The sequence below is a fragment of the Oryzias melastigma genome, linkage group LG2 (genome assembly GCF_002922805.2).
Source record: "Oryzias melastigma strain HK-1 linkage group LG2, ASM292280v2, whole genome shotgun sequence".
NCBI lineage: Eukaryota > Metazoa > Chordata > Actinopteri > Beloniformes > Adrianichthyidae > Oryzias > Oryzias melastigma.
This window is the reverse complement of record NC_050513.1, coordinates 21348119-21358571: the sequence shown is the minus strand read 5'-3', so window position 1 is coordinate 21358571 and position 10453 is coordinate 21348119. Positions and strand designations below refer to the sequence as shown.

At 44.3% G+C, this 10453-nt stretch overlaps 1 long non-coding RNA gene across 1 annotated transcript in view; it reads left to right on the top strand.

The window, feature by feature from the left end:
• The window catches only part of LOC118599936, a 10220-nt gene extending 1964 nt beyond the window's left edge, over positions 1-8256 (top strand). The window contains exon 2 of the long non-coding RNA XR_004949469.1: positions 7244-8256. This is a non-coding gene — a long non-coding RNA (uncharacterized LOC118599936). The remainder of the gene's footprint in view (positions 1-7243) is intronic.
• The last annotated feature ends 2197 nt before the right edge of the window (positions 8257-10453 follow it).

Here is a 10453-nt window from a genome sequence, read left to right as displayed (position 1 = left end):
AAAAAGAAACGTTCCTTGCAGATATCCTCATCCTGAAACAATCATAAATGCACAAATTCTAAGTCATTTTCATTGTTCGATTCTCTATTTCTTCTAATCTATAGTCTTCTATAAAAATGTAACCTTAAAAATCCCATTTTCACTAAACTTGTCTCCATCACGATGTCATGATGGAAGAAATGCGCCAAACGGGCGTTTTCTAGATGTCGGACCACAGAGAAGTCTGTTTGACATCCTCGCGTTGGTTTCTCTGATCAAAGCTCATTGGTTGGTGATTAATCACAACATATCTGATCCCTGAACCAAACGACACGGAGAGCAAAGACATCCGCCGAAAGAGAACTGTCTCCTCTTTTTGGGTGTAGAGCCATGTTGATCTGGAGCTTGAATGGAGGTCTACAAAGGGACTGAAGGCTTCAGAATTGTCACCACAAATGGTCTGGGCGTTTTGCGGGGTTGTTTGACACAGCCCATTATGTCACTGGTCACATCCCTCCAGTCCGTCCGCACTCGGTTTGAATGGGAGGGAATTAATCATACAGTTGGAGAAGGATTAACCCACTTACCTTACTATTTCTATATCTACATACACCTATATATACATGTATATATATATATATATATATATATATATATATATATATATATATATATATATATATATATATATATATATCGATATATTTATATATATATATATCTGCCATATTGCTTTCAAGGAGGGTCAAAGTGAATGAAAGCCCTTGCGTTGGGGCGCCACTGCCTGAGCATTGTTTAGCTGTAATGGATGGCTTTAAAATTTGACGTTATTATTTTCCGTCATTTCTGGAAACAAATTGAACATTTATTGCATATATATTAAAAATTATAAAGTCGCGGAGAGAGGCTGATGTCTCTTTTATTGAGGCGCACTGAGAGGTGAGGTCTCCCCGGATCAATTTCGCTGTCTTGTTACTCCTGCTGGAGGATGTTTGGAAAATGCCTGCACCGCTAAATTGATTCAGAAGCGAATTCATAACTTGAGGCGTTTAAGCAATCTAGTGGCGCCCAGTTTCCCCGTCTTCTCCTTTCTCCTTTTGATCGTTTGCAGCATTTCGACAGAGTTTTGCAGCGTTGTGCGTTTCTGTTTTTCCTTCTCTATGAAAAATGCATTTAATACACTGGCTTTGGGGTGGCTTTACAAACATAGTCATTAAGGAGCCACAATGCTTTTATTGTGCACTTCATCTGAAAACAGAGGCTGGTCTGACACCGTACGAGCCTTTGGAAAATGGCCTTGTCTTTGTGCGTCTGTAAGGAGATGAATGGCCCGTGTCAACCGGATGATTAGTTTGCACTATTAAATTGTCAAAAAGGAAGATTTTTCCCCTAATAATGCCTTTTTGTGAAGAATTGCGGAATTCGGAGTTGTTTGCAGCAGCCAGGGAACTCACAGGGCTCTGCGGGGCCGAGGGCGGAGGTCAGACAGAGTTCTCATGCAGCGCAGGGTCCAGTGTGGCGCAGCATGGGGGGTGCGGAGACTGCGGCCTTGTTCCCCGCTGCACATATCCCGCACAGACCAGCGAAATCAGCGCACGTTGTGTTTATTAGGCGGATTTGCGCGTGCGCGCAGCGCCCGAGAAATGACTGTTGCGGTCGGGATGAACATGTTGGCCTTCAGCCTGCAATGTGCGTGACTCATTCTAGGCTATTCCCGCTAAAAAACGTCGGTGGCTCGAGCTCTTTCGGCACGCACGCGCACGCAGCCTCCGCCCTAGTTTTGTGTTAAATGTTAACAAGTCGTCCCGATCCATCTGATGTGCACCAACCGAACTGTGTTGACTCGGACACTCGCCTCCTTTGTGCGCATTATGCGCCTGCCCTCATTTGAAGATTTATGTATTTTTGATATTAAATTCCTTCTGTCATCAAGACTGCTCTCTTGTTGACTTTTCTTGACCCTCTGACCTCGCTCCCCAAACTTTCCCATATTTGCGGCGGCCTCCCTCCCACCCACAGCTCCTCCGCTCCGCTCCGCCGCAGCTCAAAGCTCCGCGCCTCCTCCTGTTGGCATGTGCTGTTTGCACTGTTCTTGAACTTCAGCGTGCTGCCCTGTCCTCATCCTGTACTCTGAACTCTGCCCAACAGCCTCCCAATCAAACAGCCTTGTATTGTTGGCCGCGCAGACTCTGGAGGGAGCGCGGGAGCGCGGACAGCTCCGGGCTGCGTTTCTGCTCCAGCGCCGTTCCAACAGGAGCAGAGAGCCCCCTGGAAGCAGACTGACGGATGTCCGTCCATCTGACTTTCCTGTCACCTCTACAAGCCTCCCCTCGGCTACCCAGCTTGCTAATTAGTTAAACAAACATTCATACTAATGATCCCACTGGCCTGGTGAGCATCGGGGCTTTTTGTTCGCACGCTTTGCCCCAGTTTGTCCTGCTGGAAACTTGGCCCCTCTGACCCGAGCTATCCCTGCGCCGTGGACCGCCCTGGCCGGAGTCCATCCCCCACCGGGGGCTAAAGGGCAGGGTCCGAAGGCCGGGAATGCCATCAGCAGCTGCTATGTCACCGTGCACAAAAGAGCCTTGGTGAGCGATCTTCTGTGTGCTGTCAGGGCTGTGACAGGTCCGGGATGACGGTTCTAGCGGCAATGGAAACCAACGAGCCTCATTCCAACCTGAGACATCCACTGCAGAACCAACTTCTGTGTTCTCCAAGAACAAAACCAGGATGACATTATAAGAAGGAATTCTCTGGAAACCTTCCAGATTTTCACAGTCGCGCGCACAACATCCTATTTCTGAAGTGACTGTATGGAGCTATTTTGAAGCCAATATAATTTGAAACCCAAATAAAACAAATTGATAATATCGGTGTTTGGCCAAATAATATAAAATGTCTGAAACTGTTTGCTCTTCTAAGATAAACTTTATTATTTTTAGCTTCAAATGTTCTGTTTTTTAGGTTTCTAAACTCAACATTTCAATTTCTAAACTTCTTTTTCTCCTTTAAAATCATTTGTTTTTTCGTTTTCAAATCTGAAAATTTTCAGTTTCCAAACTTTTGGCCCCTTTGTGGCGCGTTGGGGCGGAGCTAACATGAAGGACCAATCAAAATGGATGAGGGTGGTAACTTCAGTCCCGGTGCGTTCACTGACTCTGAGAATAGTGATGATTACAGTCAGAAAATGTCTGTTTAGTCTGTTCTATCTTAGTCTGAAGTTTACCCAGACGGGTGTAAAAATCAGAGTTTTATCGCGTACAAACTACGCGTCCAAAACGCTGTTCTAGTCCGTTCAAAGCGCCATCCTATTGAGTTACATACAGGCGTAGAAAATGTCCTTATGGTTGCATAGAATGGCTCTAAGGTGGGTCTCCACAGAACACTTACAGGTCGCTGGTGGCGCTGTGGTGCAGTGTGCACGTTTTGCAAATATTTTTCTATAACTCACCAGGGTATGAATCCCACTGTTGGCAGGATTTAACTTTTTTTAATGTTACATTTCAGTAATGTGCAGGACTGTGTAATAGTTGTTTTAAAAAAGTTGCTCATATCACTTAAAAATAGTTTTTTATGCGTAATGAAATGTATTTTTAAAAAAAGTAATAGTCCTGCACTGCTGTGCCACCGGCGTCCTACATGAATCATACAGTTCTGTGGGTTACGACCTAACACCCTGCAGGACGTAGGCATTAGATTTTCATGAAAGATTCATGTCTCGTTTTTAAACAGGAATCGAGTGTTTCTGCTGTGACAGCTTCTCGGTTTGATCCACTGTTTTCTACAAAAGGACACTCCTTTACTGTCTGCGACAAAGAAAGTCTGTTTTGATATTTTCAATAGATTATTAATGTAATTTATACTTGTGTAAACAAAAAGCCAAAGAAGAGCAAAAAAACATTAAGTGCAATCAACATAATAATGTTGCTAAAAGTCAGCAAAAGAAAAAGAGAGCAAACACAAAGAAACCGCTGTGTTCACCGTGGAGCTCCAACTCACATTTCATGAGAAGTTCCAGTGCATGCGCACTCTCCACGAGGCCACGGGAGATGACTGGAGCTCCAGATGTGTTTTTGCAGTTTTGTGCAAGCATAAGGACGTTTTCTACGCCTGTATGTAACTCAATAAGATGGCGCTATGAACGGACTAGAAGAGCGTTTTGGATGCGTTTGTACACGATAAAACTCTGTTTTTTACAGCTGTCTGGGACAACTTCAGACTATGACAGACTAAACAGACATTTTCTGACTGTAATCATCACAGTTTTCAGAGTCAGTGAACGCACCGGGACTGAAGTTACCAAACTCTCATCGATTTTGATTGGTCCTCGTGTTAGCCCCGCCCCAACGCGCCACAACAGGGCCAAAAGTTTTGAAACTGAAATTTTCAGATTTTAAAACAAAAAAAAAAAAAAAGAAAAAAGAGATGAAAGCTTACAACATTTGAAATGGAAAACTAAGTTTTGAAATTTTGAATTTTGAAACCTGAAAAACTGAAAACTTGAAGCCGAAAATAATTACGTTTATTTTAGAATAGTAAAAACTTTTGGACATTTTACATTTTTTTGTCCAAACACCAATATAATTATCAAAATGTTTTATTTGGGTTTCAAACATTTATGGCTCTGGTTTGGCTCCATACAGCCGGAAGTGTCACCGCAGCATCATTTGAGCGCGTTTGCCGTCAAAATGACCGCAGAGCGAACACAGTTGCGCTGTTTCCATGCAGACATTGCGTGCGTGTACGTGCTCGGACTCGTCGGTAGGTGTAGGGTCCATCCAGCCCGGTCCAGCTGCGCACAGTCTCAGCTCTTTGTCCGCGGCGCCGCGCGGTCGGTCGCGGCGCCGCGTGCCGCCACGCCGCGCTCTGCAGCCATGCCTCTTCCGGCCTGCAGCGTCTGCGCGCTCCAAGGAGGTCTGGACAGAAATTGATACTAATTGCGGGGACTGTACACTGCTGGCTGGTGGAGCGCCCGCGGGCAGCTACAGGACCTGCTTGTCACCGCCTAATTGACAAGGCCTTGTCTGTCCCGGGAGCAGCTGGTCCTAAGCACTGGCGCACATTCGCAATCTTGACACGGTCTCCCTCATAGCCTGGAGGAGTTGTGCGGGGAAACGCCGTTAAAGAGAGATTTATTGAATCTCCCTTTGGGTGAGGCTGGATTAAGTAGGCAATAAAGCTTTATTTTTCCACGGGTGCAAAAGAAAGCCACGCTGCTGGGATTAATAAGAAGGTGGCAATTAGGCCCGACAGGTGACATTTCTTGTGCTGTTATGAATCACCGCAAACAAGACAAGAGCCGCTAAATAAAAGCGATGTGAACGCGGCTTTAAAGGAAAGCTATTTTGCTTTTTCAGCTACATGACAAACAATGGGCCTATATGTGCACAAATCCAATAAATACAGGGGGACGTTTGGTCCAGTCCTTTTGCGCGCGCAGACACAAACAACGCCAGCCTTCACAGTAAAATAATCCACTCATTATTCCGGCCTTTTTCTACTTAATGCACCAAAAAGAGGTGAAAAAACAAGCTAGTATTGTTGTGGTCTGCAAACAGAAAGAGGTTCCTTCACTTTCCCACTGGCTGTAAAGAGACGCTGCTTTCTGGGCCATTTGAAGAGAAAACTGGTGATTTTTGTGCCCCTGGTGTTCTCCGGACGCGCTCCTTTCTTTCTGCCAAACAATGACAACACTGCAGCACCCCGCCGGTGCGCCACAGTTGGGGATCTCCCGGATTGTTTTGGACATCTTTGGATTTCATCAATCAAAATGACTGCAGTTTTCCATAAAAATGCTGAATTTGGGCCTGGAACCGAGCGGACAAGGTAGAAAATACGAAGCTGTCCTTCTTGATGATAAATGGCTGTCCTTTGATTGAGCAAATAGAGATCCGCACTACAGCACTGAGAAACAGAGGAAGAGTGTCAAGAGGACCGCTGTCCAAATGAATCACCTCCCAGACAACCTTTCCCTCAAAAACACTGAGACCATTGAATTCTTTTTAAAAATGTGAATCTCTTTATGAAAATAATGTATGTAGAAAAAAATATCAAAGGAAATCTCACAGCTTGACTTTAATATCATGTCCATGAATGTCTTTTGGGCCAACGCTTCACTAAATGTAAAATGTTAGGAGACTTTTTTCTGCCTCTTCCAACCTGCTCATCTCCACTTTAACCACATGTCTTCTACAGCAAGCAAAGAAAGAACTTTTCATTTTCCTGAACAGCAATACTAATGTGGTGTCCGTGCGCACGTCTCTTGAGGTGTTTCCTCTGAGCTACTTTAAATTCGCGGCTAATTATCCAGTATTGACATCTGTCCCGCCTCAGGTCAGCAGGTCAACAGTTAGAGATTAATGGAAGCAGGAGGAGGAAACAACAGAAAAACACTAACAGTGCTGAAGAGTCATCATCATATTATTGTTGAATTAGCCATATGTAATAGTTAAAGTCTGCTTCATTATTTTTAAGCAGCAGCAATCCTATAACAACACAAACATTCTATGTTCTGTTTATGCAGAACCTTGTTTTCATGTTTTTATATCATATTATTTATCGGCTATCTATATATTTTTTGTTGGAAGATACCCCCCCCCCCCTTTTCTGAAAGATGTGGCAGAAGTGACTGGCTTGTCGAGCTTGAAGAATTGTTTAATTTCCAGGCCCCGGCGTTTCCTGAGGTGAGGTCTGCATTGGCTGCTAATAGAGATCTAATTGATGGGCCGAGTCCCGTTTCCGTGCTCTCTCTCCTTTTATTGCGCCCCGGCGTCTGCTGTAAAATAGGTCTGTAATCAGATTCCGCCTATTCCTCCTGGAGCAGGATGAGAGCTTAAGGCTGCAGAGATAGACAGAGATTGGCCAAGAGAAAAAAAGAGAGTTGAAAAACAAGAGAAAGAAAATCATTAATAAAAAAGTTAAGCTTGAGTAGAAATCCAACATACTGTTGTGCCTTGATGAAAAAGAAGAAAGCCTGGTTTAGCATATAAATTGCACTCCTTTTTGCGGCGTTTCCTTAAATAAACCCACACCACTGCAGTGGAAGTTTCTAATGCTGCTACAGCACTTTATACTCATTCTTTTTGCTTTCCCTGAGATGTATGCGTGTCATAAAACGCTGTGGCTGTCAAACACTGCCATCTGTAATTCTTTTTCAACACCTTTGTGACTCCTCACTCTGACCATCACATCCTCAGATCACCTCAGACCTGCAGCAGCAGGAACAAACTCACCCCCTCTCTCCTCTCCCCTGTTTTTCCTATAGAGCTTCCTGGAAGGCTGTGATTGGCTGCCTGTCCGGGCAGCGATAGCAGCCCTGGAGCCGAGGATGATTGATGACGTTGGGGGCAAGGCCGAGCACCGGCAGCATAAAGCCCCATAGACGCCTCAATAAAGAGGCTGGCTATAGTGGAGAGCCCAGGCCCCGCTCAATAGGGCCCCTCCGCCTCTGAGGACCCACGGCGTGCAGAGGAGTGCATGGAGACAGGCAGAGGAAGAGAGGGAGAGATGCTCTGTTGTTGGATAATCTGTTTAGCTATCGAGCCAGCAGTCGTCTGAGGCTGGATAAGTGCAGCAGCGGATGTGTGTGGGGTGAGAATAGCAGGGGCTGGCTGGTGAAGCGCTGGAGGGAGACAAACAGAGAAAGAGAGAAGAGATACATCATCCAGTCCCAGAAGGCATTATGGGAAAAAGAGGAAGCTAAAAATGAGATCTGCAGTCTGCTTTCTGTGCACGCTGCTGTTATCATCAAAGACCAAAAAAGTTCATCCGCAGAAAGCTGCCACTCCGGTGGCCATTGTTGAGTGTGCAAATGCAGAACTGCAGTGACCTTTGCTTCCGAGGATCACTGAGGCCCCCGTAGGTTGGATTCCTTCAGTGCTGGGTCCACGGCTGGGCCCCCAGACCACATGCAGCACCCCCCAGTTCACAGCAGTGCTGAAAAACACAATTAGGCAGCAATCATCTCCTATGGGTCAGCTCTTAGTGATCCAGCATGGCTACATGGTGTCCTGCAGACTGTCCTGGCTGGAGCTGCTGGATGGAGCTCTGAGAGAGTGATGTGTTGAGGAGGATGTAGAAGGTCAGTTTAACCCAATCCTTTTCCATTTGGATTTCAAGATTTAAAAAAGGACTGCAAATAAGAAAGAACCAGAATGAAGAGGTTTAAACTGCTTTGTTTAATGTTTTACCTGTAAAGAAGATTGATTTTTTTGGTGTAATATTTCCCTTTTTCTGCTGTTTCTGAAAATAACATACATAAAGTTTTGTCAAATGAAACTTGTTCTGTGTGTTTGTTTACTAATGAGGGTTCCTTTCTGGAAATCAAATTTATCCTGAACAAACTGGCTCAACATTTCAGATGCTGGGAACTATTTCTTTCTGCAGCTCAGGGTGAATCCATGACGGTGTTCTCAGGGTGGGACTCTAAGCAATGAGGTGGAGAGGGCTGGGTTGATAAAATCCATTATAGATCAATAATCGATTCCTAAAATTATGGATCGTTCTAGCACATAAAGCTAAAGTTTGCTAGCTTGATGCTAACGTTTAATGGAATTTCCCATAGGACAGCTACTGCTAATGGTCAGTTGACCTAAACATACACTCTGACTAAATGAACATCTTTATAAACTCACAGACATAAATTTTCCAAAATCCTTTTAGGAAATATTTTTTAAAGTAACCATTTGTGGTCTAAAGTACAGTTTTTTGCTCATTCTTTGCTTTGAATAAAGAGTGATCTCCACCTAGTGTCCAAACTGAAACATCCTCCAGGAGAAGCAGAACAATGTTTCCAATGTTAATGATCTGAACATTTTAGTTAGAACTTCTCCTTTAGAGAATCCATGTAACACTGGATGATATTAACAATCTCAGTATTTCACTGATACATTTACAGTATGTGAACTGGATCAGATTCATATAAATATATTCAAATCATATAGTAGATTATTAATGTATTTCTAAACAAATGTGTATTAACGTGTAAACTCAAACTTGAATTGGATTGAATTGAGAAGATTGAAACAATAGAAATAAAATTAGAATTGAATTGATCCAGGCTCTTGTGAATCAAATCCAATTGTTCTGGAAATTATTGATACTCAGCCCTAGTTGAGAGTGTTTGATTGATGCATCATTAACAAACCAGAACAGTTTTTGATGTCTAATATAACCCAAGAAAATGATTTTGTAACCCTTGAACAAAAGGATCAAAACCCTTTCCTCAGCTCCGACAGTCTTTGGGATCCGAATACCTCGATCATTGAGCAGAAATCACAGTGGACACAGAAACACTCCTACGTTTGTTTCATTGTGTTTTCTTGAAAACATTGTTTTCAATGAAATGATGTTTTTCTAAAAGTTGTGTCACTAATCTGCAGATCTAAAGTTGCAGAAACATTATATAAATGCTGTTTTGGATGGTCGATGCATCAGTTCCTGCTACCATCAAGGTGATATAGTTTCAGGATGATCACATTCTGCAGAAATTATAATAAACTATGAGCTCAGGACTTTGTCAGCTTTGTTGGAATGCAGCAGTAAACACGCTGAACATCAAGACAGGAGGACGCTCCTGAGTCTGAAATAAACACAATAAATATAGGTATGTTTTATATATTCAGTTCAATTCAGTTTTATTTATATAGCCCAATATACACAAAATAACTCCCTCATTGGGCTTCATGCTGGTAATTGTAAAAAAACAGGTCAGTCATTAAATGTAAGAATAGCTAAAAACTAAACAGACTAAGTAAAACTGGTTATCCCTGTCTTTAGACCCTCCTTCTCAGTAAGGAATAACTCCTAAAAAAAAAACCTGATTCAGGAAAAAATAAGAAACCTCAGGGATGCCCTGATGATGGAGTGATCCTCTCTCAGGATGGACAGGCGATATATCAGGACTATTAAAGAAGAATGAACTTATCAACTCTACAACGACATGTTTGAATAGAATTCAGCCAGATAGAACAGGAGACAGGTGGGAGCGAGGTCCACAGCCAAGATGAGCCAGAGGCGAGGTCCACGGCCAAGATGAGCCGGAGGCGAGGTCCACAACCAAGACGAGCCAGAGGCGTGGTCCACGGCCAAGACGAGCCAGAGGTGTGGTCCACGGCCAAGATGAGCCAGAGGCGAGGTCCACGGCCAAGATGAGCCAGAGGCGCGGTCCACGGCCAATATGAGCCAGAGGCGAGGTCCACGGCCAAGATGAGCCAGAGGCGTGGTCCATGGCCAAGACTAGCCAGAGGGCCGGTCCATGGCCAAGACTAGCCAGAGGGGCGGTCCACGGCCAAGACAAGCCAGAGGCGAGGTCCCTGGCCAAGACTAGCCAGAGGGCCGGTCCATGGCCAAGACTAGCCAGAGGGCCGGTCCATGGCCAAGACTAGCCAGAGGGGCGGTCCACGGCCAAGAACAGGAGCACAAACGATCCACCAGGGATCTGAAATCTCTCCCGCTTCTTTCATAACATAGGGGC